The following is a 25,958-nucleotide window of genomic DNA, read 5'->3' as shown; positions in this document are numbered from 1 at the left end:
TCCATAGCGGTCGATTGTGGAGGTGCAGCTTCTTCCACACTCGGTCCTGCAACCTCAACATCCAAGCTCTCTTCTCCCAAGTCATCATCAAAGGAGAGAGCTGGGATAGCTAAGGACTCCCTCCTCCTACTCCTCTCCTCGGGGAAATAGGTTACATCGGCGACGTCATCATCCACCAAGCTCTCCTCACTGCTGAACCGTGCCTCCTGGGTCGGTTCCTCTTGCTCCAAATTGTCTTCAGTCCTGTAGATAAAAACAATATTTATTGGTGTGCCAAACAGCATGTGGCGTCAATTCACAGAGCTAGCAAACACTAGCAAACACTTTATCAACCGTTTCTACCAAACATTTGATAAAGCTTGTGAGAAAAGTTCGCTAGCCATGGGAATTGAGGCCAGTTTATAGCAATACATGGCCGAAGTCATGGTAGTTGTCTGCTAAAATGAGCTCTCAGTTCCTGCCCACAGTAGTGGTACTTACAGTCTAGGTTCCAGGCTTGCATTGATGAAAGACAATTGCTTGGCAAATTGGTAGTCTTTCTGTCGCTTTCCCCCGCCACTGCCACTTCGTTCGGCAAGTTTTTTCTTCCGTAGCCATTTCACGTATGCATCACGTATATTGCGCCACCTTGTCTTGAACCTTTCTCCTGTAACGACATGAAAAATTGATTTCGATTATTTCTCTTGTAGGTACATCGCAACTGGACAAACATATACATCGCTACATGTCACATTTCGTATTGGGAAGAGCACGGTGGCAGGCATCGTCGTGAGGACTTCGAGGATCCTTTGGACGCGACTGAGGGCCAGATACATGCCTGTGCTGGACACCACGAAATGGGAGGAGATCGCCCAGGGCTTCTGGACCGAGTGCAAGTTTCCTAATTGTGTTGGCGCACTGGATGGGAAACACATCCGGATTCAGAAACCCGTGGGGAGTGGCAGCCATTATTTCAACTATAAAAAATACTTCAGCATTGTTCTAATGGCAGTGGCAGATGCGGACTACAAGTTTGTGTACGTGGACGTGGGGTCGTACGGTAGTTCCAATGACTCTGGAATTTTCCAGCGTACGACCCTTTGCCGGCTGATGGAGGAAGGCAGACTGCGTCTCCCCCGTGACAGACCCTGGCCTGGGACAAGGGCACCAGCCTACCCCTATGTGTTTGTGGGGGACGAGGCCTTCGCCCTGTCCGACCATGTAATGCGTCCGTACCCAGACAGGGGACTTGATGCCAGCCAGCTACACTTCAATGCTCGGTTGAGCCGTGCAAGGAGAATGGTGGAGTGCACATTTGGGATCCTGGTGTCAAAGTGGAGGGTGTTCCACACGTCCATGCTGCTGAAACCGGGCAACGCAGTTGTCGTGGTGATTGCAGCATGCATCCTCCACAACTTTGTGCGGCAGGAGGAAAGAGAGACTCCGGAACCCCTGAATGTGCTTCCACTAATGCCCCTGCGGAGGTATGCAACCAGGCCAAGGGTAGTGTCACTGCGGAACAGGGACCAACTGAGACTTTATTTTACCACACCACCAGGACGAGGGTGAATGTTTGGTTTTTAATATGTTTTGTTGAAATGTGTTTATTTTGGAGTTTCTAGTTTTTAAGTGATTTTAAATGTCTTAATTTTTTACAATAAATTGATGTTTAATAATTGGTCATTGTGTATGTTTTATGTGCACAGGTGGGGTACATCGCAGGTGGGTGGGAGACATCACAGGTGGGTGGGATACATCACAGGTGGGTGGGATACATCACAGGTGGGTGGGATACATCACAGGTGGGGTACAGGTGGGTGGGATACATCACAGGTGGGTGGGATACATCACAGGTGGGGTACAGGTGGGTGGGATACATCACAGGTAGGTGGGATACATCACAGGTGGGGTACAGGTGGGTGGGATACATCACAGGTGGGTGGGATACATCACAGGTGGGTGGGTACATCACAGGTGGGGTACAGGTGGGTGGGATACATCACAGGTGGGTGGGATACATCACAGGTGGGGTACAGGTGGGTGGGATACATCACAGGTGGGTGGGATACATCACAGGTGGGGTACAGGTGGGTGGGATACATCACAGGTGGGGTACAGGTGGGTGGGATACATCACAGGTGGGTGGGATACATCACAGGTGGGTGGGATACATCGCAGGTGGGTGGGATACATCACAGGTGGGGTACAGGTGGGTGGGATACATCACAGGTGGGGTACAGGTGGGTGGGATACATCACAGGTGGGTGGGATACATCACAGGTGGGTGGGATACATCACAGGTGGGGTACAGGTGGGTGGGATACATCACAGGTGGGTGGGATACATCACAGGTGGGTGGGATACATCACAGGTGGGGTACAGGTGGGTGGGATACATCACAGGTGGGGTACAGGTGGGTGGGATACATCACAGGTGGGTGGGATACATCACAGGTGGGGTACAGGTGGGTGGGATACATCACAGGTGGGTGGGATACATCACAGGTGGGGTACAGGTGGGTGGGATACATCACAGGTGGGTGGGATACATCACAGGTGGGGTACAGGTGGGTGGGATACATCACAGGTGGGTGGGATACATCACAGGTGGGGTACAGGTGGGTGGGATACATCACAGGTGGGTGGGATACATCACAGGTGGGTGGGATACATCACAGGTGGGGTACAGGTGGGTGGGATACATCACAGGTGGGTGGGATACATCACAGGTGGGGTACAGGTGGGTGGGATACATCACAGGTGGGTGGGATACATCACAGGTGGGGTACAGGTGGGTGGGATACATCACAGGTGGGGTACAGGTGGGTGGGATACATCACAGGTGGGTGGGATACATCGCAGGTGGGTGGGATACATCACAAGTGGGGTACAGGTGGGTGGGATACATCACAGGTGGGGTACAGGTGGGTGGGATACATCACAGGTGGGTGGGATACATCACAGGTGGGTGGGATACATCACAGGTGGGGTACAGGTGGGTGGGATACATCACAGGTGGGTGGGATACATCACAGGTGGGTGGGATACATCACAGGTGGGGTACAGGTGGGTGGGATACATCACAGGTGGGGTACAGGTGGGTGGGATACATCACAGGTGGGTGGGATACATCACAGGTGGGGTACAGGTGGGTGGGATACATCACAGGTGGGTGGGATACATCACAGGTGGGGTGCAGGTGGGTGGGATACATCACAGGTGGGGTACAGGTGGGTGGGATACATCACAGGTGGGTGGGATACATCGCAGGTGGGTGGGATACATCACAGGTGGGGTACAGGTGGGTGGGATACATCACAGGTGGGTGGGATACATCACAGGTGGGTGGGATACATCACAGGTGGGTGGGATACATCACAGGTGGGGTACATGTGGGTGGGATACATCACAGGTGGGTGGGATACATCACAGGTGGGTGGGATACATCACAGGTGGGGTACAGGTGGGTGGGATACATCACAGGTGGGGTACAGGTGGGTGGGATACATCACAGGTGGGTGGGATACATCACAGGTGGGGTACAGGTGGGTGGGATACATCACAGGTGGGTGGGATACATCACAGGTGGGGTACAGGTGGGTGTGGAACAGGTGGGTGGGCCACGGGTGGGTGGGCAACACGTGGGTGACACAAATCCATAGCAAAAGTGGAATACATCACAAGCTAACCACAAGCCCCCCCAAAAACTTCTAGTCAACATACCCTCTGTGCCTTGCTGTCTCTTGCTCAAGTGCTCAAAGTCCTCCACATACAGCTTGGCAATTTTTTTCCACAGGCCTCTGCATTTTTTGATGTTGCTGTGGTCCGCATCCCCCTTGTCCCACAGGGCTGGTACCTGCTGCACCTGTAGGATGAGGTCTTCTGATGTGTAGGGCCTCACCCCCTCGTTATCAGACATATCGTCAGACATGTTGCTGCCAAACAGCTCCAGCATGAAGTCACTGCTGCTCCACTCTGTGAACGCTGGTGCCATGTGGTCCCCATCCAAAATGGCCACCATACCATAGAGTCAGCATAGGAAGTGTGGTATAACATCCGGTTTTTATAGCCAGTGTGTTGTGCGCTCTCCGGTTCTCATTGGTTTCCATTGGCCGGATGCAACATTCCGGCTCCGGTCCGGATACGTCAGCCGGACCAGCCGGACCAAAAAATAGCGCATGTTGGAACGGACGCCGGAGTCCGGATCCGGTCCGGCTCCGGTCCGGACGAAACGGACGCATGTGAACGGTCGCATAGACTTTCATTGCTATGCCGTGCGTCCGTTTCGTCCGGTCCGCATGCGGTCCGGCTCCGGCACGGCGATTCCGGATAGCAACCGCTAATGTGAACCGGGCCTAGCACTCTCTCTGGCATGCTGAAATCTCACATAGATTAGACAATGGCTCTTTTTAGTCCTTTTTTACTCACAATCATTATCTACCTATCGCTTATCCGGTAGCCTCCGCTTCCTGAACGATCCCAGGGGCCCTTTTATCAAACTGTTGCTATGCAAGAGCTACTCAGAATGTCGCCCCGGAGACCCGTCATCATTACAATGACAGGTTAAACGTTTCCCAATTTACATCAAGTTCATTCTTTGCCTAATTAAATTTTAACTGGCAGCACCTGCTACAAAAGCTGATGATTGCTGCGTTAGTATGCGCCTGAACACGTATAGATACATGATGCATGTTTATCTGTATTATGATAAGGTGCCCATAGTCTTATCTCACCGCAAATTCTTTATCTCTGAAATAAGTCCATTGCTAAAACTGATGGAAACCATTCATTGGCCCATCCTTTAGGAATTTCATGATACCACAGAGACCCTGATTTCTATAAGATTTTTCAATCATAAATATATCAGCATCTGCTAGTGTGACCAATGTAGTTCATCCAGTTCAAACTACTCAAATATGTAAACCAATTTGTGCTGTTTTTTTGTGACTCTGCAAGCTGGGTGTGGTGTGCACCCCCCACCCCCGTCCTGTGCTCACCCATCCTGTGCTGCACTCCCACCATCTCATGTTCCCCCTCACTTCTGCTCCCCTAGCCCAGTATATGCAGTTAGGTATATGAGCAACAGCGCCCATGCTTTTATCTCACCTCCTCTGGGAGCTAGCTGGTCATCCTCTCACTGCTCAATGCTTGCTCTAGTGCTTAACCTTGCTCTAGTGCTCCTCCTGTGCTGCATGATTGCATGTGGTGTGAGGAGATGGAGATGCTGGGCACTAGAGGAAGAAGTGAGCAGTGAGAGGTTTGACTTCGCTAGAGCGCACCAGAGGAGGGGAGAGAAGCATAGCTACCGCTGCGCCTAATATACTCTGCATACAGTGCTGGGGGAGCACAGGATGGGAAGTGTGCGCTGGGATATGGGGGGATACCACTACCACAATGTGCCCTGTGGAAAGAAGGCGGCCTTGGACCAGGTCTGTCACTGCTTCAATTTACAAATTTGGCAGTTTACCTTCCTGAGTGTACCAGCCCGCTGCCCGCCCTTTGTTTCCCGGTGCTCTAGGTCATGGCCTTTGTGGCCTTGCCTTAAATTGGACCATGCCTAGAACAGATTTGTAGCCACAGTTTAAGCAGGAACAGGCACAGATATGAAAAATGATCATTGTTTTTTCTCATGGAGACACAATGGGCCTGTTTACTAAAAAATGGTACAATTTACGTGTGCAGACAGCTTTGTCTATTCTCCTTTCAAAATGTTGATTATTTTATCCTTTTGGGTGCCTGCATTTTGTTAGAATAGCAATTGACCATCATGTTCCAATGAATAAAAAAACATGTCTGCACCCTCAAAATTCCCAGAAGAGAATTAAAAAAAAGAAAATATTCCATCCTGACCCCACGTGGCAATCAGATAAAATTCCTGTATGGACAATCTCCAGTTTATTACTGGTAATGCAGTAGCCCTCGATTATGTTCTTTTAGGTAACGAATCAATGCATGCTTGAAGGCCTCTACTGTATTTGCTAGAACTTGTTCTGGTGGAAGAGTATTCCACATTTTCTCCTAATACTGAGGAGCTCTTTGCACAGCTGCAGACTAAACTTTCTTTCCACCAACCTCATGAGAGGCCCTCAATGTGAACATTTTCCTGACCAAAACTTCAATAAAATGTGCAGTTCGTATTTTGATAACAGATATGCCTACCACAGTATGTTTCCATTGTTATGTCTTTCCCTGTAGCTGATTTCTACATGCCTGCTTGAAATCCGCCACAGATGCAGAAATCCACAGACATGTTTTGTAGCCCCGCTCTAACTATGAGCGGAGAGGGAGGCAAAATGGAGCAGTGAGTTGAAAGACAGGGTGGGTGGGGCGCTAAAGAGTGGAGCTGGTGAGTGAGCCACCACCAGCACATGCTACTGGGGGCACCTGTACTTGGCTACCTATACTGAGGGTACCTACACCTGACCTGACTACCTATACTGGGAGCACCTACACCTGGTTACCTATACTGGGGGCACCTACACCTAGCTACCTATACTGGGGGCACCTATGCCTAGCTACCTATACTGTGGCACCTATGCCTGGCTAGTGGCTACCTATACTGGGGGCACCTATGTTTGGCTATCTATACTGGAGGCACTACCTAGCTCCCTATACTTTCATTTTTTTTATATTCCTGAAAGGTTCTAGGCTCAATTTTTTTGTGTATTCAGGATAATGCACTCTTTCCATCCATTTCATGGTTATTATATACAGCCAGCATGGTGGCATAGTGGTTAGCGCTCTCACCTTGCAGCGCTGGGTCCCCAATTTGAATCCCAACCAGGTCAACATCTGCGAGTTTGTATGTTCTTCCTGTGTCTGCGTGGGTTTCCTCCAGGCACTCTGATTTCCTCCCACATCCCCAAAACATACAGAAAAGTGAAATGGCTCCCCTCTAAATTGGCCCTACACTATGACATACAGTATACACTACACGAGACATATGACTATGGCAGGGATTAGATTGTGAGCTCCTCTGAAGGACAGTTAGTGACAACACTATATATATACTGTGTAAACGTTGCGGAAGATGTTGGTGCTCTATAAATAATAATATTAGTACTGTATATACTCGCGTATAAGCCTAATTTTTCCGCGCAAAAAAATGTGCTGAAAAGTTACCCCCATCGGCTTATATGCGAGTCAGTGGAGCAGAGCGGATGGTGAAGCAGGCTTTGTTACTGGCGGAGGAGTGTAAGGAATGTGCACTAGTGATCCTGCTCTTGCCAGCTGCTTCCCTGCTTTGTCCATGCCCCCATCCCCTGCTCAAGACTACCTGTGTCCCCTGGCTTGTGGAGCAGAACGAGCAAGGAACGTGTCAGTGGAGCAATGATCGGGGATTCTTCCCGTGTGTCTCTCATATCTATGGCGTCTTAAGACACAGCTGTATCATCCTTGGGGCACATCTGGCTACAGGGAGAGGGGCTGACTTGCACTGGGGTCACATCAGGCTACTGTGGAGGGGGCTATACTGGATAGGGGGCTTATATATCTTTTTTCATGGTTTCAGAGGGAAAAGTGGGTACCTCACCCCTTTACGCGGGTCGGCTTATATGCGAGTATATACAGTATTTTTCTATTATACATATGTGATGTGTCATGGAGATCTGAGCGTTTGGTGTGATGTGTCACGGCCTTTAACCTCCTTAGCGGTAACCCCGTGTGTGACACGGGGTAAGCCGCCGGAGGGTGCCGCTCAGGCCCTGCTGGGCCGATTTAAATAATTTTTTTTTTTGCTGGACGCAGCTAGCACTTTGCTAGCTGCGCCAGCACCCCGATCGCCGCCGCCGCGCGCCCGATCGCCGCTATCCGGTGTGGCGCGCGCACCCCCCAGACCCCTGCGCTGCCTGGCCAATCAGTGCCAGGCAGCGCCAAGGGGTGGATCGGGTCGTCATCCCGCCCCGTCGCCATGGCGACGGGGGAAGCCCTCCAGGAAATCCCGTTCTTTGAACGGGATTTCCTGATCGCCTATCGCCGGAGGCGATCGGCGGGGCTGGGGGGATGCGGCTGGGGGGATGCGGCTATCATGTAGCGAGCCCTGGGCTCGCTACATGATTTTAAAAAAAAATTAAAAAAAAACTGCTGCGCTGCCCCCTGGCGGTATTTTTCATACCGCCAAGGGGGTTAAAAAGGTTTGGAACCACTGCTCTATGGTATCCAGAGCCTTTCCTCTACATTGGTAGCATTTCAAGTATTTACATATTTCCATTACTTTTATTGTTAAATGAAACAATAATAAAATTACAATTACAATAGTAGTGACAGACACCTGCGCCAGACTGAGGTTGGCAGCAGCTGAATGGATTGCAGTATCCCTGGAGTGCTGTATAGAAATGAATGTAAAAATAAAATCCATAGCGCTAGTAGTAAAAAGTAATTAAACCTTTAAACCTTTAAACCTATAAACCTTTTCAATAAAAAAGCATGAAGTTTTACATCTATACACCCAATTGGGTACCTGCCCCTTTAACCACTTAACGACCATGGGATTTATGGCTGATCTGTGCTGCGTGGGCTCTCCAGCCCGCAGCACAGATCAGGATTATGCCAGGGCGATCAGACTTACCCCCTTTTTTCCCCACTAGGGGGATGTCCTGCTGGGGGGGTCTGATCGCCGCCGGCTTGCTGCGCTTTGCGGGGGGGGGGGGGGCTCTTCAAAGCCCCCCTCCGCAGCGTTCTCTGCGCTCCGTCCCTCTCCCTCCCCCTGTGAGCTGCGCAGGACGGATATCCGTCCTGCGCATTGTAGGATAGGCTTCAGCCTATCAAATGACGGCGATCCCCTGCCAATCAGAGGCCGGGGATCGCCGATCTGCCTTACGGCGCTGCTGCGCAGCAGCGGCGTATAATGTAAACAGCGGGGATTTCTTCCTCGCATGTTTACATTTTGCCGGCAAGCCGCGAGCGGCGGCTCTCCGGCTGTTCACGGAGACACCCTCCGTGAACGGACATGGAAAGGCCGCTCGAACGAGAGGCCGTTTCCATGGAAACCTGCAGACTACCAGTTTACGCCAATCAGCGTTAGCTGGTCGTCAAGAGGTTAAGGCTTTTAGGCGTTTTTTTGGGGCATTTTTTTGCATCTTTCTACATATGCTTACGATTATTCAGATGAAGGAATTCATTTTTAACTAGGCCACATTTTTTCCCTGATCTTGTTTAAGCTCACTGCAGTGAAGTGTGTGTGAGGGTAAGGCATGCAAGTTGTACAAGCAGGGTTTAACCTCTTGACGACCAGCTAACGCCGATTGGCGTAAACTGGTTGTCTGCGAGTTGTCTGCGGGTTTCCAACGTTCGAGCGGCCTTACCATGTCCGTTCACGGAGGGTGTCTCTGTGAACAGCCGGAGAGCCGCCGATCACGGCTTGCCGGCAAAATGTAAACACGCGGGGAAGAAATCTCTGCTGTTTACATTATACGGCGCTGCTGCGCAGCAGCGCCCTAAGGCAGATCGGCGATCCCCGGCCTCTGATTGGCAGGGGATCACCGTCATTTGATAGGCTGAAGCCTATCCTACAATGCGCAGGACGGATATCCGTCCTGCGCAGCTCACAGGGGGAGGGAGAGGGAGGGAGAGGGACGGAGCGCAGAGAACGCTGCGGAGAGGGGCTTTGAAGAGCCCCCCCGCAAAGCGCAGCAAGCCGGCGGCGATCAGACCCCCCCAGCAGGACATCCCTCTAGTGGGGATAAAAGGGGGTAAGTCTGATCGCCCTGGCTCTATCCTGATCTGTGCTGCGGGCTGGAGAGCCCACGCAGCACAGATCAGCCATAAATCCCCTGGTCCTCAAGTGGTTAATAAGGCATAAGCCAGAGTCCTTTTAGGGCATGGATCAAAGTCTTTTTTAAAAAAAATAATCCTCCTCCAACAAGTGTGCCTTGTGGGTAGAACAAACTGCAGAGTTAACTGTATTTATGCTAACAAGCACACTATACGTTTGACCGTCTGCAATGTCCAAGTGTGTGCTATGGCGCCAAAGCCTTGTTAAAGTATGCGCTTATATATTGCCACTCCTGTGGGAGAAATGGCTGTAGTGATGGTGGTTTCCTTAGTCTCGATCCCAACTGCTCTGAACCGGCTGGTAAAGCAGAGCGGGGAGAGACAAGCATGGCTGCAACTGCAGCTGATGGAATGTAGCGTTCAGGAGACTGAAAGTGCCCACTGATAGGGTACGCTAGCGTGCTGATTCAAAGTGACGTCACTCTGCACTTAGATGAATGATTGGCTGACGTTTCAAGGGGTCCGCCCTCTTCCTCAGAGCCTGTTTTATAGATGTAAAACTTCATACTTTTTATGGAATAAAAGGTTTAATTACTTTTTCCTACTAGCGCTGTGGATTTTATCTTTACAATAATAACATGACCTGTCCTTTACTGAAGGATGACGTGAACACTTGGACTCAGAAAACCTTACAGCGTGTACACAAATCACCATGGCTGGGGAGAATAAGCTAAAAAGAAACCTTACGCCACTATTCATACACCTTCATCTCTGGGCCTAGTTAACAGCTTAAAAAACAGCTGCTGAATTATTTCTCAGTCCCAGGTGAGGCATTCGAAGATGAGAGCAAAACTCTGGGAGCTAAATAGGAAAGGTGACTTTGGAAGAAGAAGGGACAATTATTGATTAATCGAACTTAAAATAGAATCACAATGAGAAACAGAAATCCATCTTGTCTCCCGTGCCGTTCGTACAACTGAAATTAACAAAATATATAACTTCGTGTTCATTCCATGAATTATTCTGTCAAATGTATATAAATTACTGTTTAATCTTTAATGATGCCTTTCTGCTTGCAAATGTATTTTCCAAAACAGCTTGGACGCTGTGCAAAATGTAAATAGAAACAAAATGTGATGATCTGCAAATCATTTAAAGTGACACTGAAGCAAAAAAAAAACAACCCTTATGATATAATAAATTGTATGTGTGATAATGAATCGAACATTAGTAGCAAAGAAAAGTCTCATATTTGCATTTTCAGTTATATAGCTTTATTTTTATAACAATGCATCATTCTGTCATATTTGCAGTTTGCAAACCACGCTCTGTATTTTAAACTATACAACAGAGTAGAGTTAATGACCCTTTGAACTTTCCTGCTGTAAAACCTTAAACAAACGAAAAAAGAGGGAGACAAGTTGAGATAAAAGCTTCAGAAAATAGGACTTCCATCCAAGTTGGGTCGAAGAGCTCTTTTGCATAGATAAAAACTATAAAAGTTTTTTTTAACCCTTCCTGTTCTGGAAAACAATATGAGACTCTTTTCTTTGCTACTAATGTTCTATTTCTTAGCTGTACTACTCAAACAATTCAGTATCTCATAAGTCCATGTTCGCCTTCAGGTTTACTTAAAGTAAACCTGTAACAGCAAAAAGTGCCCCTGGGGGTTACTTAGGCCCGGTTCACATTAGCGGTCGCCGTCCGAAATCGCCGTGCCGGAGCCGGACCGCATGCAGAACGGACGGAACGGACGCACGGCATAGCAATGAAAGCCTATGCGTCCGTTCACATGCGTCCGTTTCGTCCGGACCGGATCCGGACCGGATCCGGACTCCGGCATAAGACCCAACATGCGCTATTTTTTGGTCCGGCTCCTCCGGCAGCCGTATCCGGAGCGGAGCCGGACTGCACCATCCAGCCAATACAAACCAATGAGAACCAGAGAGCGCACAACACACTGGCTAAAAATCCGTATGTTCTACCCCACTTCCTATGCGTATTGAAGCGGCGATTTTGGATGGGGACACATGGGCAAGCATTTTGGAGTGGAGCAGCAGAGACTATAAACGTGCTGGAGATGTTGGCAGTATGTCGGAGGTGGAGGTGAGTGCTGAACAGCGGAGGGCCTGATTCCACAGGTCCACCTTCTGCTGACCTCCCAGACCCCAACATTTTTATTTTATTTCTACTATCTTTTGCCAAACGGATCCGGATCGCATCCTGATGAACACCTGATGCAACCTGACCGGACCTGGATCGGATCCGGATCAGAACCGTACGGTTCCGATCCGGATCCGGTCCGGATCCGGTCAGGTCATCCGGTCCGTTTGGCAGGGAACCGCAAGTGTGAACCGGCCCTTACCTTGGGAGGGGAAGCCTCTGGAACCTAAAGAGGCTTGCCCACTCCTCCTCAGTAGAGGGGATCTAGTGCTGGGACCCCCTGAGGATCTCCTTATCGGCGCTTGTCGGCATGCGCATATGCGCAGTAGTGACACACCGCTTGGGCTTCAGTGGAAATAGCCGAGCCCGATCAGGTCCGCTCTACTGTGCATGTGCGAGCCATCTGCGCAGTAGAGCGGACCTGATCTGGCTCAGCTATTTGCGCCTTAGCGGAGAGCTGCTACTGCGCATGTACGCAGCGGCTCATATAAATATTATAGTGTGAGACTGCTCGGGGGGAGTTAGCACTGGATGCCTGAAGAGAACGTGGGAATTCTCATTAGGATCCAGAGGCTTCCCCCTCCCAAGGTAAGTACTCCCAGGGCACTGCTTTTTCTTACAAGTTTACTTTAAAGGGGCAGTTCATCAGGCACTACTTATATTGGCTTAAAATCGTTTTATTCCACTAGGCTATTCATACTAACAATCAGTGTATGAATATAGATAAAAACAACATAGCAATCCACTGTGGTGTGGCTGTGGGGCAGCGTGGCGGCAGGCTTACAATTGTTTTGCGTATCTCGTCTTCAGAGGCTTTGTGGCAAGAGCCAGAATGTCATCCCTGAACATGTATCCCTACTGGCTGTGTGATATGATGTCAGCGATGACCCCGCAACCTGAAAGTACCATGCAGGTTAAAGCGGTGGGCTGGGCGGACCTGAATTACATGAACAAGGGGAAGTTCAGTCCATTGTGCCCCCACAGCATCACAGATGCTAGTTTTTGATGTTGGTAAGAAGGCAGGTGGTTCTTTTCTTCTGGAGGATCTTGTTTCATGTTTTCCAAAAGATTACATTTTCCAGACTAAAGGACAGTTTTGTATTTCACCATAACCTGTCTTACATGAGCAACAGTTCCTGAAAACCAATAGAAAAACTCACAAGTGGTCAAAACGACGAAGCCATATTATACAAAAATGGTTAAACATAACAGGGCCCATGTGCATCAAGCACAAGATGCTTCATCAATCCTTCATATTCCCAAACCCTATAAAATCAAATAAACATGAAGACAAAGGGCTTGATTCACAAAAGAGTGCTAACTGATAGCACGGCCGTTTTCGTGTGAATTTGCGCATTTCGCGTGATCATGAATTTTCACGCGCAACGATAACGTTTTCACGTGCAAACACAAATTTTCGTGCGAAACCAATGTCGTTTGCATGCGAAAATTCGCTTTTGCATGCAAAATGTTATCGAAACGCAAAAATGTGTGCGAAAACGGCCATGTTATCAGTTAGCACTCTTTTGTGAATCAAGCCCAAAGTCTACTTGGCCTCAGGATAGGTGGAGGGATCCCATATATACAGGTATCCGGGCAAGCATGCAAAAAAATGCTAAATAATTTCGGATAAGCAGTGACCACTCCTCTGAGCGATGGAATAACCCTCAAATGTTCAAATAATCGTGGCAGCCACATTATTTGAAACATCATAAAATCCAGACACCATAGTCCTCGAACCTCATGTCTTGATACCTGACCCAAATTTTCCCTGAGGCCTATTCCAATCCACCACTTCAGTACTCAAACCCAACAGCCAACTCTACTCTAGTCTCTCACCCTGTCTTCCCATTTGTGCCTAACCCTAACCAACCCCCCCCCCCCCCCAACCCCCCAATAAATAATACTCACTGCTTCAACCTAAAATCCCTGAAAATAATGTAAACGTGCTAAAATACCTTTATTGCTCAAGAATACGCTCCATTTAATCTTTCAGGAGTAAACACTGCAACCTGTGCAGTCACATATAAATAAATATGAAGTGTCACAAATGCTGTGGGGATCACTAACGTCATAGGATGATACTGCTGCTCTTCAAGTAATGTGGTGTATCGTCTCATTCTCAGGAGACTTGCTACAGTGATTGCATAGCTGTGAAACAATCAGAATGTGGCAAGTACATATACCAACTGATCCCTCCTGATGCTCATCCACATGTCCTATCTATGATGAGCAGTTCATAAACAGGAAAATGTTATTGTAATAAGAGCAACCATACAAGATGTGAACTACCTTGAGAAGGCAACTCGATGTTTGACCAAATCTAAACGCTTGTATATTGTAGATCTATGGTTGTGCTTGCAGGGTACATCAAAATGTAATGTTGGCACCTACTGTATATACCCAAACTGCTTTGCTTTGTTATTTATGAAATTGTGATTTGGAACATGACTACTAGGGCTAGGAGCAGGAGGTGAACATATGGGAAGGAAGAATAAGTGAGGGGCAAATGCAGAAAAGAGGGAGAAGAAAGATGAGAGAAATAAATTAGACTAGTTTGATTATTAAGAGGAAAAACAAGATATTGTGCATCCCTGAAAATAAGAGAGGTGGGTTTTATATTAATTTCTATTCCAAAATATGTGTTAAGGCTTATTTTCAGGGGATGTTTTTTTTTCCATGAGCAACAATCTATATTTATTCTTGAACAAAAACATTAGCATTTGTTGAAATACAGTCATGTCAATACATTTTGGAACATCATCATAACTCTCCAAACACTAAATTTCATCATGAATTTTTTGTGACTCTATTTGCTCCATGTACAACAATCTACATTTACCGAGTCTGGCACTTGACATCCCTTTTTGTTTTCGATATTGTGGGGTTTTGAGTGTGAATTGATTTTACTTTTTTACACCGTAGCTGCCTGAACACTATTTAAATTTACTTTTTTATGAAAAGTACCGTAACTAGGGCTTATTTTTGAAGTAGGCCTATATTTTGAGCATCCTCAAAACGCTTAAAGCTTAATTCCAGGGTAGGTCTTATTTTGGGGGAAACAGGGTAGAAGCTAGAAATTAGATATGAGGGTTGTGCAGAAATCTTTAAGATATGAGGGTTGTACCGAAATCATTTAAACTGAGTCTGGTATTCTGGTTCTGTAAGGCCCCTTGCACATATAGTCCGTTGCATCGCAGTACTCTCCTCCACTGCAGCTTGTCGCAGTGGTCATTAATCTCCAAGATTCTGGACACATCACCCACATGCAACGGAAGTAGTCAAGCCGACGTTGAAGCTGCAGTGCATTTGCCGAGCTTCAGGAGCAGTACCACAGGGCACAAGACTCTATGGGAGTCAATGGCACTGCAAACACTCATGGCACTGCAAACAATCTCTGTAGATTTTTGCAGTAACAGTGTGGCCTGCATGTGCAGATCGCAAAAATGTGAGGCTCTTCCTGCCCAGAAGTGTGCGCATAACTGAGGGGTCAGACACAAGAGACGGCTGACATCAATTGCATGCATGTTAGGGGTGGGGGGGGGGCTATTTGGCACCAAAATGTACCACAGCCGCTAAACAGGCGCCTCCCAGCGCCTGAATGTACCTTCCTTGCCACTTATCACAGCTTTGCGGCAGAGGGTGGGGGTAGGAGAGGTGGTAGGTTTAGGCCCACCCGAGGAGGGGTTGGGATTAGGCACCATCAGGGGGGAGGTCTTAGGTTTAGGCATGCAGGGGTCTTAGGGTTAGGCACCCCCGGGGGGTCTTAGGTTTAGGCATGCGGGGGTCTTAGGTTTAGGCATGCGGGGGTCTTAGTCTTAGGGTTAGGCACCACTGGTAGGGGTCTTAGGGTTAGGCACCACCGGGGGGAGGGGGGCTAGGGTTAGGCATTGGTAGAGGGACAGTTCTGTGTAAGAGTAGGGTTAGGTGTATTTATAATAAAATCAGTTAAAATTACCGATATTTTACTATGGAATCCAGCCGTAGAATATCACTAATTGTAGCAATATTCTACTAGCGGCAATCCCCTGTGCCCTTTTTTGCAGTCGCCTTTTTTTCATGTATACGGGGAAGTTGCTCAATGCTATACATTGCTCGATAGTTTTAATAAAGCCCTTATTTTTAATAATCTGAGAGTTGTGTTTTGTGAATCAACCCCACAATTCAGTTACGGCAGCTCTACACACTACGCTTTTGCATTATTGTTGTGTCACTGTAGACAGCTTTTTCCATTCCTTAATTTGTATTTATATAACTTTGAGCTCTGAACTCTTTTGTTGAATGACGTCGTATTATTGTTTTAAAGCCATTTCCGAGTTCATCGGGTTAAGTGCATCACTTTTCATGTCAAAGATCTCCTATATATACTGGTGTGAAACGTCAACCAAAGATGGCAGAAAACATTAACACCTCCTCCAACCAGACATACGACACGGGTAACTAGTAATGCCAGCGGGGGCTGGTGCTATTTTACACACTCATTACTGACAATTTCCTGTGAAAATGTGTCTTTATTAGACTTTGCATCACATCACATGCATGTGTTAATGCTGAATTCTGGTTTACAGGGTTTTTATTTATTTATTTACCATTCTCACTTTTATACAGAGTTGCATTTTCATCCCTTTACATGTTTATATGTCATCTAAGAATAGTATGAGCCTAATTTTAGCCGTACAGCCAGAAATATTTCTGTGATCTTTAAAGGCTGTCAAAGACTTGTGTATTTGTAGAATTACTTGTTATGTATAATAATTAGTGGGAATGATCTATATATTTGTGACTTTCAAGAACTGAACAAGATACATCACCATAGTATAAAATGTAAAATTAAAACCCTGAAATTGTTACAATGCTAAGTTAGGCTTCACCCTACCCCCGGGGCAACTTTAGCAGATCAGGTCATTTGGGCGCAGGGATTGGCAGGCATCTAGACGCCTGTGTTAGCTATCATTAATTGGGGCCCAAGCAGAGAGTTGGGTGCCCAATGCCACCAGTAGACAATTGGCAACTGCATAGGAAGTAATGGTTGTAGCCAATTGTACATGATAGGTTACAACTTGTAGTTGTTTGGGTGTTAGGAGCAGGGCCGCGCTGAGGCAGAGGCTGGAGAGGCTCCAGCCTCAGGGCGCAGTGTAGGAGGGGGCGCACAACTCACTCAGCTATCATTCCCTATTGTGTTTGAAGCAGAGGGAAATAAGAAAAGGGGATACATGGCAGTGACTGCGAGCCAGATAACTGGAGATTAAGGTGTTGGGGGCCCTGGGGCACCTATTAGTCTAATAGCAATCAGTGTGTGACGGCTGGGGTGGGAGGGATGGAGGGGCGCACTTTGCTGTCTCAGCCTTGGGTGCTAAAGGACCTTGTCCCGGCTCTGGTTAGGATGTTTGTTTTAGGCACTTGATGGAGGGGGGGGGGGGGCGTTAGGGTTAGGCATTTAAGTCATGAGGCTCTTCTTAGGCACTTGCAGGGTGAGTTAGGGTTAGACATTAGATTTGGTGTTTGTTTTAGGTGCTTAGAGGGGGGTTAGTGTTCAGCATGAGGTGGGGTGGGGTGGGTTTGTTTTATGCACTTAGAGGGGTTAGGCATTAGGTGGGGGGGTGGGTCTTTTTAGGCAATAGGAGGGTAGGGTTCAATTAAGAATGGGTGCTGGGTAGTACAAATTAAAATATTGGTAATGTAACTTACCGATATTTTACTATTAGCCGCGCCACCCGGTGCCAAACTTATGTGGCAGTGCAGCAATACATTCTGCAACATTCTGCAGCTTAAACAGCCTTCTCATTGGTTGATATCACTTAATGGCCCTTATTCAATTTGCTTTTTCTCTTAAAGGAACACTATGAAATAAAACAACTTTTATTTTAATGCTGTATGTTCGGGCACACATTACCACAAGTACAAGGAGCAATTTCTTTCTTCACACAGTTCTGCCTCCCTGCTGTAAAATCACCCATCGGAGAGAATCCCATTTGAAAATTTTATTATGGATGTGCATGTATAAATACAGGCTTAAAAAGACGGTGACAGAGGAGGGATTATACGGGAAGGGGGGAGGGGGGGTTGGGAGATTTTGGCTTTTCTTCCTGAAGGGTCCTTGGGCATCCGGAATATGTGTGATATCTTATAGATACAACTATACCTGCATATTAAAACTGTTTTGGACACCAGAGGGAGAATTGTTAAAATCAAAACACTCAATAAAATGTAAAAAAAAAACGAACACCAAAAAATCACCCATCAGTTTTAGATACAAAAAGTGTCAGACTATGCGGGGCTAGATCAATGTTCCTTCACAGGGGGGTTACTATCAACTCCTTAGTGTATAGTTTATTAATTGCCTTGCTGAAAGAATCTTATTCAGATGGTGGCAAGTGGTTAAAGATTCCAGCAATGTGTGTTTATTGTCTTCACTTCTCTGACTGTTTACAAAGGCATTATCAGGTCATTATCAGTATGTCTCTTCTCCCAGAATGGACAGCACACAGCAGCATAGGAAGTACTGTAGATGCAGCTAGGAGTGTAACATCACAAGCAGCCAGTCAGTCAGAAGTAGCGTATACATATCTCCCTGACTGCTAGTTATATTACAGCAATATTACAGCACATCTATTTACCTCTTCAGGTTAGTGTCCTCCTCAGACTCTCCTGCATGCCGTGACACATACTATAATATATTTGTAGTAGTATTTGTAGTATATTTGTCAGCTGTGTGAGGAATGAAGGATGATTTTGAAGCAGAGAGACAGGGAGAGAGACCTGGGTGAATAAATAAAGTTCCCTTAGCACTAGTGGTAATGTGTACCCTAATATAGAGGTCTAAAAAAAGTTGTTTTATTTGAAAGCGTTCCATTAAGTTTTCTCCTAGATAATTTTTTACCTTCTCTTTAAGATAACTTTTCAGCACTCTGCAATTGAAAAAGTATCAAAAAGTAGGTGTAAGGGTACTGTCAAAATTATTCTGAGTGTTTTCTTGCTTGCTGGTGGCTTGAAAGGCTTTTTATTGATAAGATGTGAAAATATCACCTAGAAGAAAACAAGAAAAAATGAATTGAATAAGTGTTAATGTGGCCACACGATACAATAAAGGGGTTCAATATTTCCATTCTCTGATAATAATTGATTGTACAGAAAAATTGTATAATTTTTTTGTTCATCCAAGAAACTTTTTTTTCTTCAATATTTGTCAAATTTCGGGCAGGGAAAATTCAAATCAGTTTTTCTAAAAGTTGAATGCTGTACAGGCCTGGTTTGTTTATGATGCCAAGTGAGGCAACTTCCTCAGGTGGCAGAAATGTGGGGGCAGCACCAGGCAGCAGAAACAGGAAGTGAAGAGAGTGCCTGGCCAACCTATACTGAGGGCAACTGTACCTGGATAACCTATACTGGGGGCAACTGTACCTAGCTACCAATACTGGGGGCACCTATACCTGGCTACCTACCTATATTGAGGGTGTTTTTGGGGGGCTCACCACAGCTATAATCATTCCAATTGGGGGGGGGGGGGCACATCCTCAAAAATTTTCCTCAGGCATCAAAAAGTCTAGAACCGGCCTTGATGGTGTAGGATGGATTGTAAATTCTAAGTTCAACAAAAAACAGACAGGTTTTCAAAGGCCTAGTACATAATTAAAAGATTCACAGCCTTCAAAGGGCTGCTTCATCAGAGGCAGGAGATTGTAGTAGAATGTCCTTGTTGAAACAGGTATAAAAACACTATCATAATTGTAATACAGCACAGATGTCAAACTCCAATCCTCAAAGCGTACGAGAGGAATTGGTGCGGGGGACTTGGGCGCAGGATACAGCCGGTATATGGCTGATCCTGCTGCTGCTCAAGTCCCGGCCGTGCTAAATACTATACCCCCTCCAGGCCGCCATGGATGGTGGGGAATGAAAGAATTCGGCTTCCAGCAATTGCTGGAAGCCGAATTATTGTGTTTTAAAAGTAACTTCAGCTCCGTCTTCTGATGGCGACGAAGTTACTCCCTGTGCGCCCAAGTCTCCTGCGCTGGATTCACTGTGTTTATCCTCAAGGGCCGGGCTCCTCACACATTTTTGGTGCGGCTCAAATTCATTGATAGAACTGAATCAGGAAAGGTGTGGTTCATCAAGTAGAACACATTTCTCCATTTCTCGGTCTATCCTAAACACTGGTATAGATATAGCCCTGGAGGACTGGAGTTTGACACCAGTCTAATAGAGTAACCACTGCAGTTAGAACAGACCTTTTGGAAGATGCTTGGAATCAAGCTGCTACCACCACTAACTGAAGTAGCCAGAGATAAGCTATGCTAGAATCAAACTCTGATAACTGGTGCCCAAATTACATTGCCTGCGCTGCCATAGCTGCAACTTCCACAGTTGCCTATGGCAGTTCCCATATTATCAGGGGACATGCTCCAAAATTACCTGGGAGCAGGATGCTGCCAAAGCTGCCTATCTCAAGGGAGAACCATGCCACTTATGACAAGATCTTTATCCAAAAACCAGAGATTCCCACAATTACCCAATGGTTGGCCAAAGTGGATGGAATTGCTCAAATGGAGAAGATTATTCTTTCTTCACAAGATAAGGCGGACCAATATGTCAAAACCTGGGCCTGTTGGGCTCTGTTCAAAGACTTAGATGAATACAAACAAAAAATTCAGCTATCGTAGTACCCTACTTTTTTCCCCTCTAGCTTTTCCTCTTCGCTCTGAGTTGCTCTCCCTTCCTCTCCCTATTCTCAACTTTCTTTCTACAACCCCCGCTTCTTCTGGACCAGAGACCTCTCAATTTAATTTTTGATAATTTTTATGCTCATATTGCTTAGCATTGTTCAAAACAAAAAGCACTATTGTTATATTTGATTTCCCTTCTACTTTTCAATGTGATATCCATGTAAAGGATCATTTATTATGTAAGATGTGATCTTCATGCTTGTTGACCGAATTGTTCTAGTTATGTTCTATGTTTTTCATAAATAAAACATTTGATTGTAAAAAAAAAAAAAAAGATCTTTAAACAGCCCGATTGATCTATCCTCCCATAATGATCAGCTCACAATCTTCTGCTGTTTTCAGAGACAGATGTTCATCACACATTCCACTTGTAGGCAGAAACATTTGGCATGTGTCACCTCCTCTCTATGAATACCGTTACTCCGCACCGCTCAATTGGAGAAAGCTGTATCTGATCTTTTCTGGGCTTGATAAAATGAGCTGTTGAAAATGGCAATGTTTAAATGTCAAAAGTAAAATTCTGTTTAATGGGTAGCGCTAATGACTATTGTTATTACTGTCAATAAGGCTATTTCTGTGTGAATATATAGACAATTAACATTATACTGATATTTGGAAGAAAAATGGCAGTGAGAGGAAAACATGTAATGATCGGAGTGACTTATACTATTATTTTTACATTATTATTGCTTTATTTTTAGATTGATATAAAAGCAAGATTGCTGGAATCTGAGAGAGAATATTATTCTTCTGACATGTACAGAGCAAAGAAGACCAAAAAGAAATCCTATCAAAGGATTCCAAGGAACAAACCTCATCTATGTCTTAATTGTGCAAAAAATGCTAAATAATGAAGGTATGTGGTGACTTCTTATTGCATTATTTTGTTTGCTTATTATTAAAGTGTATAAGAGAGAATTAATATTACAAGATTTATACATACCTGGGGTTTCCTCCAGCCCCATCCGCACGGATCACTCCCACAGCACCGTCCTCAGTCTTCTCCGTCTTCTGTCCCGGGTCCTGTAACTTAGGAGATGTAGACGTAGTACTATTCTCCGCCGGAGAGAGCGCACTGCCCTTGTGCAGACTGCCTGTGGCTGGCCGAAGTTACGGGACCTGGTACAGAGGATGGAGAAGTCTGAGGACAGCGGTGTGGGTGCTATCCGTGCGAATGGCGCTGGAGGAAGCCCCAGGTATGTATAAAACATTTAATATTAATTATCTCTGTTTTTCTTTCAATTCAGTTAATCTGATACTCTGTATAGTCATGGCCAGATTTAAATCTCAGGGGTGTAACTAGGGGGGAGTAGCCCATTTGACTGTAGGGAGGCCCAGAGGTCTTAGGGGGCCGCAACTACTAACCTTTCTTCCTTCTTATATTCCAGATGAGGTCTTTTTGTGGCTACACATGTGTGAAGATCCTGATCGCCACATTTGATTTATGACCCTTGTGAGATGGGCCCCAGGCTGTGAGGGTAACCAAGGGGGAGGCAAGGGAAGGGTCATAAACATTAAGGGGCCCCATCAAAGCTTTGCTGGGGTGGGAGGCCATGATTTGTAGTTATGCTCCTGCTCAGGGGCCTACAGGCCATTAAGTTCTTGAGCTCTGAACTAGGCCCTCCACCAAACCCACAAACCCAGATGTGAATGCGGTTTCACAGGTTTGCCTACCAAACCACAATACAACTGTACAGGAAGACCCCATTCCCGGCCCCATCCCGGAGTTGTGCTGACAGCAACCCCTTCCCCCAGTGTGTAGAGAGCTAGATGGGCAATCTGGATGGGGCTGTTCATCCAGCTTTTTCTGCTACATGCATGGAGCCAGACTGGTCACTGCCAAGGAGGGCATAGAGAGCTGGATAAACAGTCCCACCCAGACCATCTTTTTAGATCTCTGTGCACTGAGGGTGGCGGTTTGCATAATCCAGGAGGGTGAGCTCATCATAAACCATTGACAGTCCCTCTCACTACACTGAGGACTCTAGGCTAATGCTTAGTGCTCAATCCAGCCTTGTGTAAAGTATTTGTCAACTACATGCACAGCGAGTTATTGGTTCTTTTCTCTACGGAAAAGGAAGTACTAATCAAAAAGGAAGCACTCATCAACTTGACATATCCTCTGCAAGCTATTTACAAGCACAATATGTTTAATACTTCAGCTGCGCTTGAACCGAATGTATTTTTGTGCCTTACAACTAAACTATTTTGCATTATTATTTTTTTACTATCAGGCTGGCCTGGTCTGTAGAAATATTGCATCAAACTGTTAGGGAGGGGCTTAAAGAGACTCCGTAACAAAAATTGCATCCTGTTTTCTATCATCCTACAAGTTCCAAAAGCTATTCTAATGTGTTCTGGCTTACTGCAGCACTTTGTACTATCACAGTCTCTGTAATAAATCAATGTATCTTTCCCTTGTCAGACTTGTCAGCCTGTGTCTGGAAGGCTGCCAAGTTCTTCAGTGTTGTGGTTCTGCTATGCACTCCCCCCTCAGGGGGGAAAGAAACACACAAATGATCTCTTGAGATTCAAAAGGAATGCTGTATACAGCCTGCTTGTGTATGGATGTATTTTCTATGTGTGGACAAACTGTACATCAACCTACTTCCTGTTTTGGTGGCCATTTTGTTTGTTTATAAACAAACTTTTTAAAACTGTTTTTAACCACTTTTAATGCGGCGGGGAGCGGCGAAATTTTGACAGAGGGGAATAGGAGATGTCCCCTAACGCACTGGTATGTTTACTTTTGTGCGATTTTAACAATACAGATTCTCTTTAAAGTGGGCATGTTGTAGTTCTTCTCTTTGAGCACAGAACTGATCACTTAACCACACCCACCTCCTCTCTTTGCTGCTGAGATATGAACCCTTTGCAGCTGTCATCTTTCTAACCAGCTCCTTCCTGCTTAGAGCTTGATCAATGTCTGGACTTTTGAGTATTCAGTCTGCTGTCTAAAAGGAAAAACCTTTTTTCGGGATAGTATGTTTTAGTATTTAACACAAAATGAAGATAAATACAAGGCGGGAAAAATGGAAAGCCGTGCTCAATTGCATTGCGTTGATCAGTAAATTGGATACACTGAGATTGCCGGTAACTTGACAAGATACATTTAAATTGTGGTTTTATTGTGGCACCCTGACTGTACGTCTCTTTAAAGAGACACTGAAGCGAAAAAAAAAAATATGATATAATGAATGGGTTGTGTACTATGAATAATTACTAGAGGATTAGCAGCAAAGAAAATATTCTCATATTTTTATTTTCAGGTATATAGTGTTTTTTCTAACATTGCATCATTCTCTAATATGTGCAGATTACACAACACTCAGCATTCAAAAGGATTCTTTCAGAGCAGTCTGTGAACTAATGACCTCTCCTCTGGCAGAGAAAAATACATTTGTTTACTTACAGTTGAGATAATAAAAGTCAGAAGACAGCCCTCTCCACGACTTTGAAAGTCGTAGAGCTTAATGGCTTTTTTGCATAGAGATAACACCTGGAGTTTCTTAACTCTTCCTGTACTGGAAACAATTAGACTGATGTATGTGATTTTAATGTTTTATTTCTTAGCTGTACTACACATACAAATCATAATCTCATAATTTTTTTTCGCTTCAGTGTCTCTTTAAGATGCACAGATGAAGCTCAGATGAATTTTTTGATGATCATCATCTGCGAAATGGATTTCTATAATTCCTTTCACCTGGAAATGGAAAGCATTGACATCTAACCAGCGGGAATGCATAAATGGCACATTTCACACATAAACAAAACAATTAAGCCAGGAAATCCCCCTCAGATGAGTTCATTATCTAAAGAGCTGTCAGGCTCAAGCAGGGAGATGCCTCATTCAGATTTCTCATTTAGCTTATTGCTGGACCAGCTATGCATGCCCTGCCACATAAACATTTCCGGAAATTAGATCACAATATCATTCGTTCAGGTTGAGGATAAATTGTCTTCAGTGTGGAAATGTGCTGCAGATTAATGTTCCTTACTCTCGGATTGGTTGTCTTTCTTCTGCGACAGGAGTCACGTCATTGCTGGACTGGAGTAAATAAATATTTAATGGGTTTAAGCTGTAAATATAAAGGAGGGATCAGCTGGCGTTCTGCACTAAATTAATTTTGCAGCAACACTGCTCCTTGATTGAAAAGAAATCGAAGCTAATTCTGGCCAATTTCATTCCAATTTTGTGTTCATCAGTAAATATTGCTAATGAGGTCTTTTAAGAGCGTATATAAGGCAGGTCTTAAAGCAAAACTATTTCTTACTTAGATAACCTCAGCTCTGCACATGATCTTCTTTTGTCCTCTTCTAGATTCGCATTCAGGTATACAAGGTTTCTCACATGCTTCATCGCTCCTCTGGAATGCCCTTCCACAACATATCCGCCACTCTCCAACCTTTAAAAACTTTAAACACTGCCTTAAAACTCAGTTTTTCTGACAAGCATACACTCTGATTTAGGCTAATCCCCCTTCAACCTCTGGCTAAGTTGCACTCCTTACTAGATAACCTAAAAACACACTACCTCTAGGTATAAATATTGTATACTACCCCACCTCTTGTTCCCGGCCCCTATTTATTTAGATTGTATGATCACAAGGGCAGGGCTCTCTCGCCCTTTTGTGTCTTGGAATTTGTTATACATTTTATTAATCAATAATCATGTTATTTTTGTCACTGTAATGACCAATTCTGTATTTTGTACCAATTCTGTATTTTGTATATTGGTGTATACCATGTTATGTATTGCTTTGATCTTGTAGACACGAGAAAAGACACAGAGATATTGGGAGCCCAATATCGTGTGATACTGTAGATACAGAGGGAATAATATGTACGTTCAAGTATAGTCACAAAGGTAACCCACTCATATGAGCATGGGGGGAAGTACCGTCCCCACTATGTGAAAAAGTAGGATGGTCGCTGCTCCAAGAACAAAAAAGATGTCTTCACCTCACAAAATGTGAGGTCAAAACAAAGTACATTCCTCAGCACTGGCGCTCAGGGCTGATTGCTCTTGGATTTTCCACAGGCACTTGAACTTGACCCGATGAATCGGTTTGTTGCCGCGAAACGCGTTGTCTGATGTGCATAATCAAATGTTTTACTTTTAAAGAAAACAATGCATCCTTGAATGTGACAGCTTTAAGGTAAGATCCACTTACCTTTTTTTATTAGATCATTATACCTTAGGCGCCCCCTACATTCTCCCAGTATGTATTGTTTTGTACCCCATGTTTCTTTCTTACTTTTTACAGCGCCACAAAATTTGTTGGTGCTTTATGAATCAATAATAGTAATAACTACCAAAGTAGTGGGAGCTTCTGGATGCTCCTCAGACCTTCCCCAAGCCTACCTCTGCAGGCCAGAT

At 45.5% G+C, this 25,958-nt stretch overlaps 1 protein-coding gene across 3 annotated transcripts in view; it reads left to right on the top strand.

Moving 5' to 3' along the window:
* Positions 1-25,958, top strand: part of HTR1F (5-hydroxytryptamine receptor 1F) — a 354,262-nt gene that overhangs the window by 291,948 nt on the left and 36,356 nt on the right. For all 3 annotated transcript variants that reach the window (XM_068266101.1, XM_068266102.1, XM_068266104.1), the window contains one exon: positions 21,277-21,431. The gene's annotated coding sequence lies outside the window, so the exon portion shown is untranslated. The remainder of the gene's footprint in view (positions 1-21,276; positions 21,432-25,958) is intronic.

Source organism: Hyperolius riggenbachi, chromosome 2, assembly GCF_040937935.1.
Source record: "Hyperolius riggenbachi isolate aHypRig1 chromosome 2, aHypRig1.pri, whole genome shotgun sequence".
Classification (NCBI taxonomy): domain Eukaryota; kingdom Metazoa; phylum Chordata; class Amphibia; order Anura; family Hyperoliidae; genus Hyperolius; species Hyperolius riggenbachi.
This window is presented reverse-complemented; position numbering and strand designations above follow the sequence as displayed.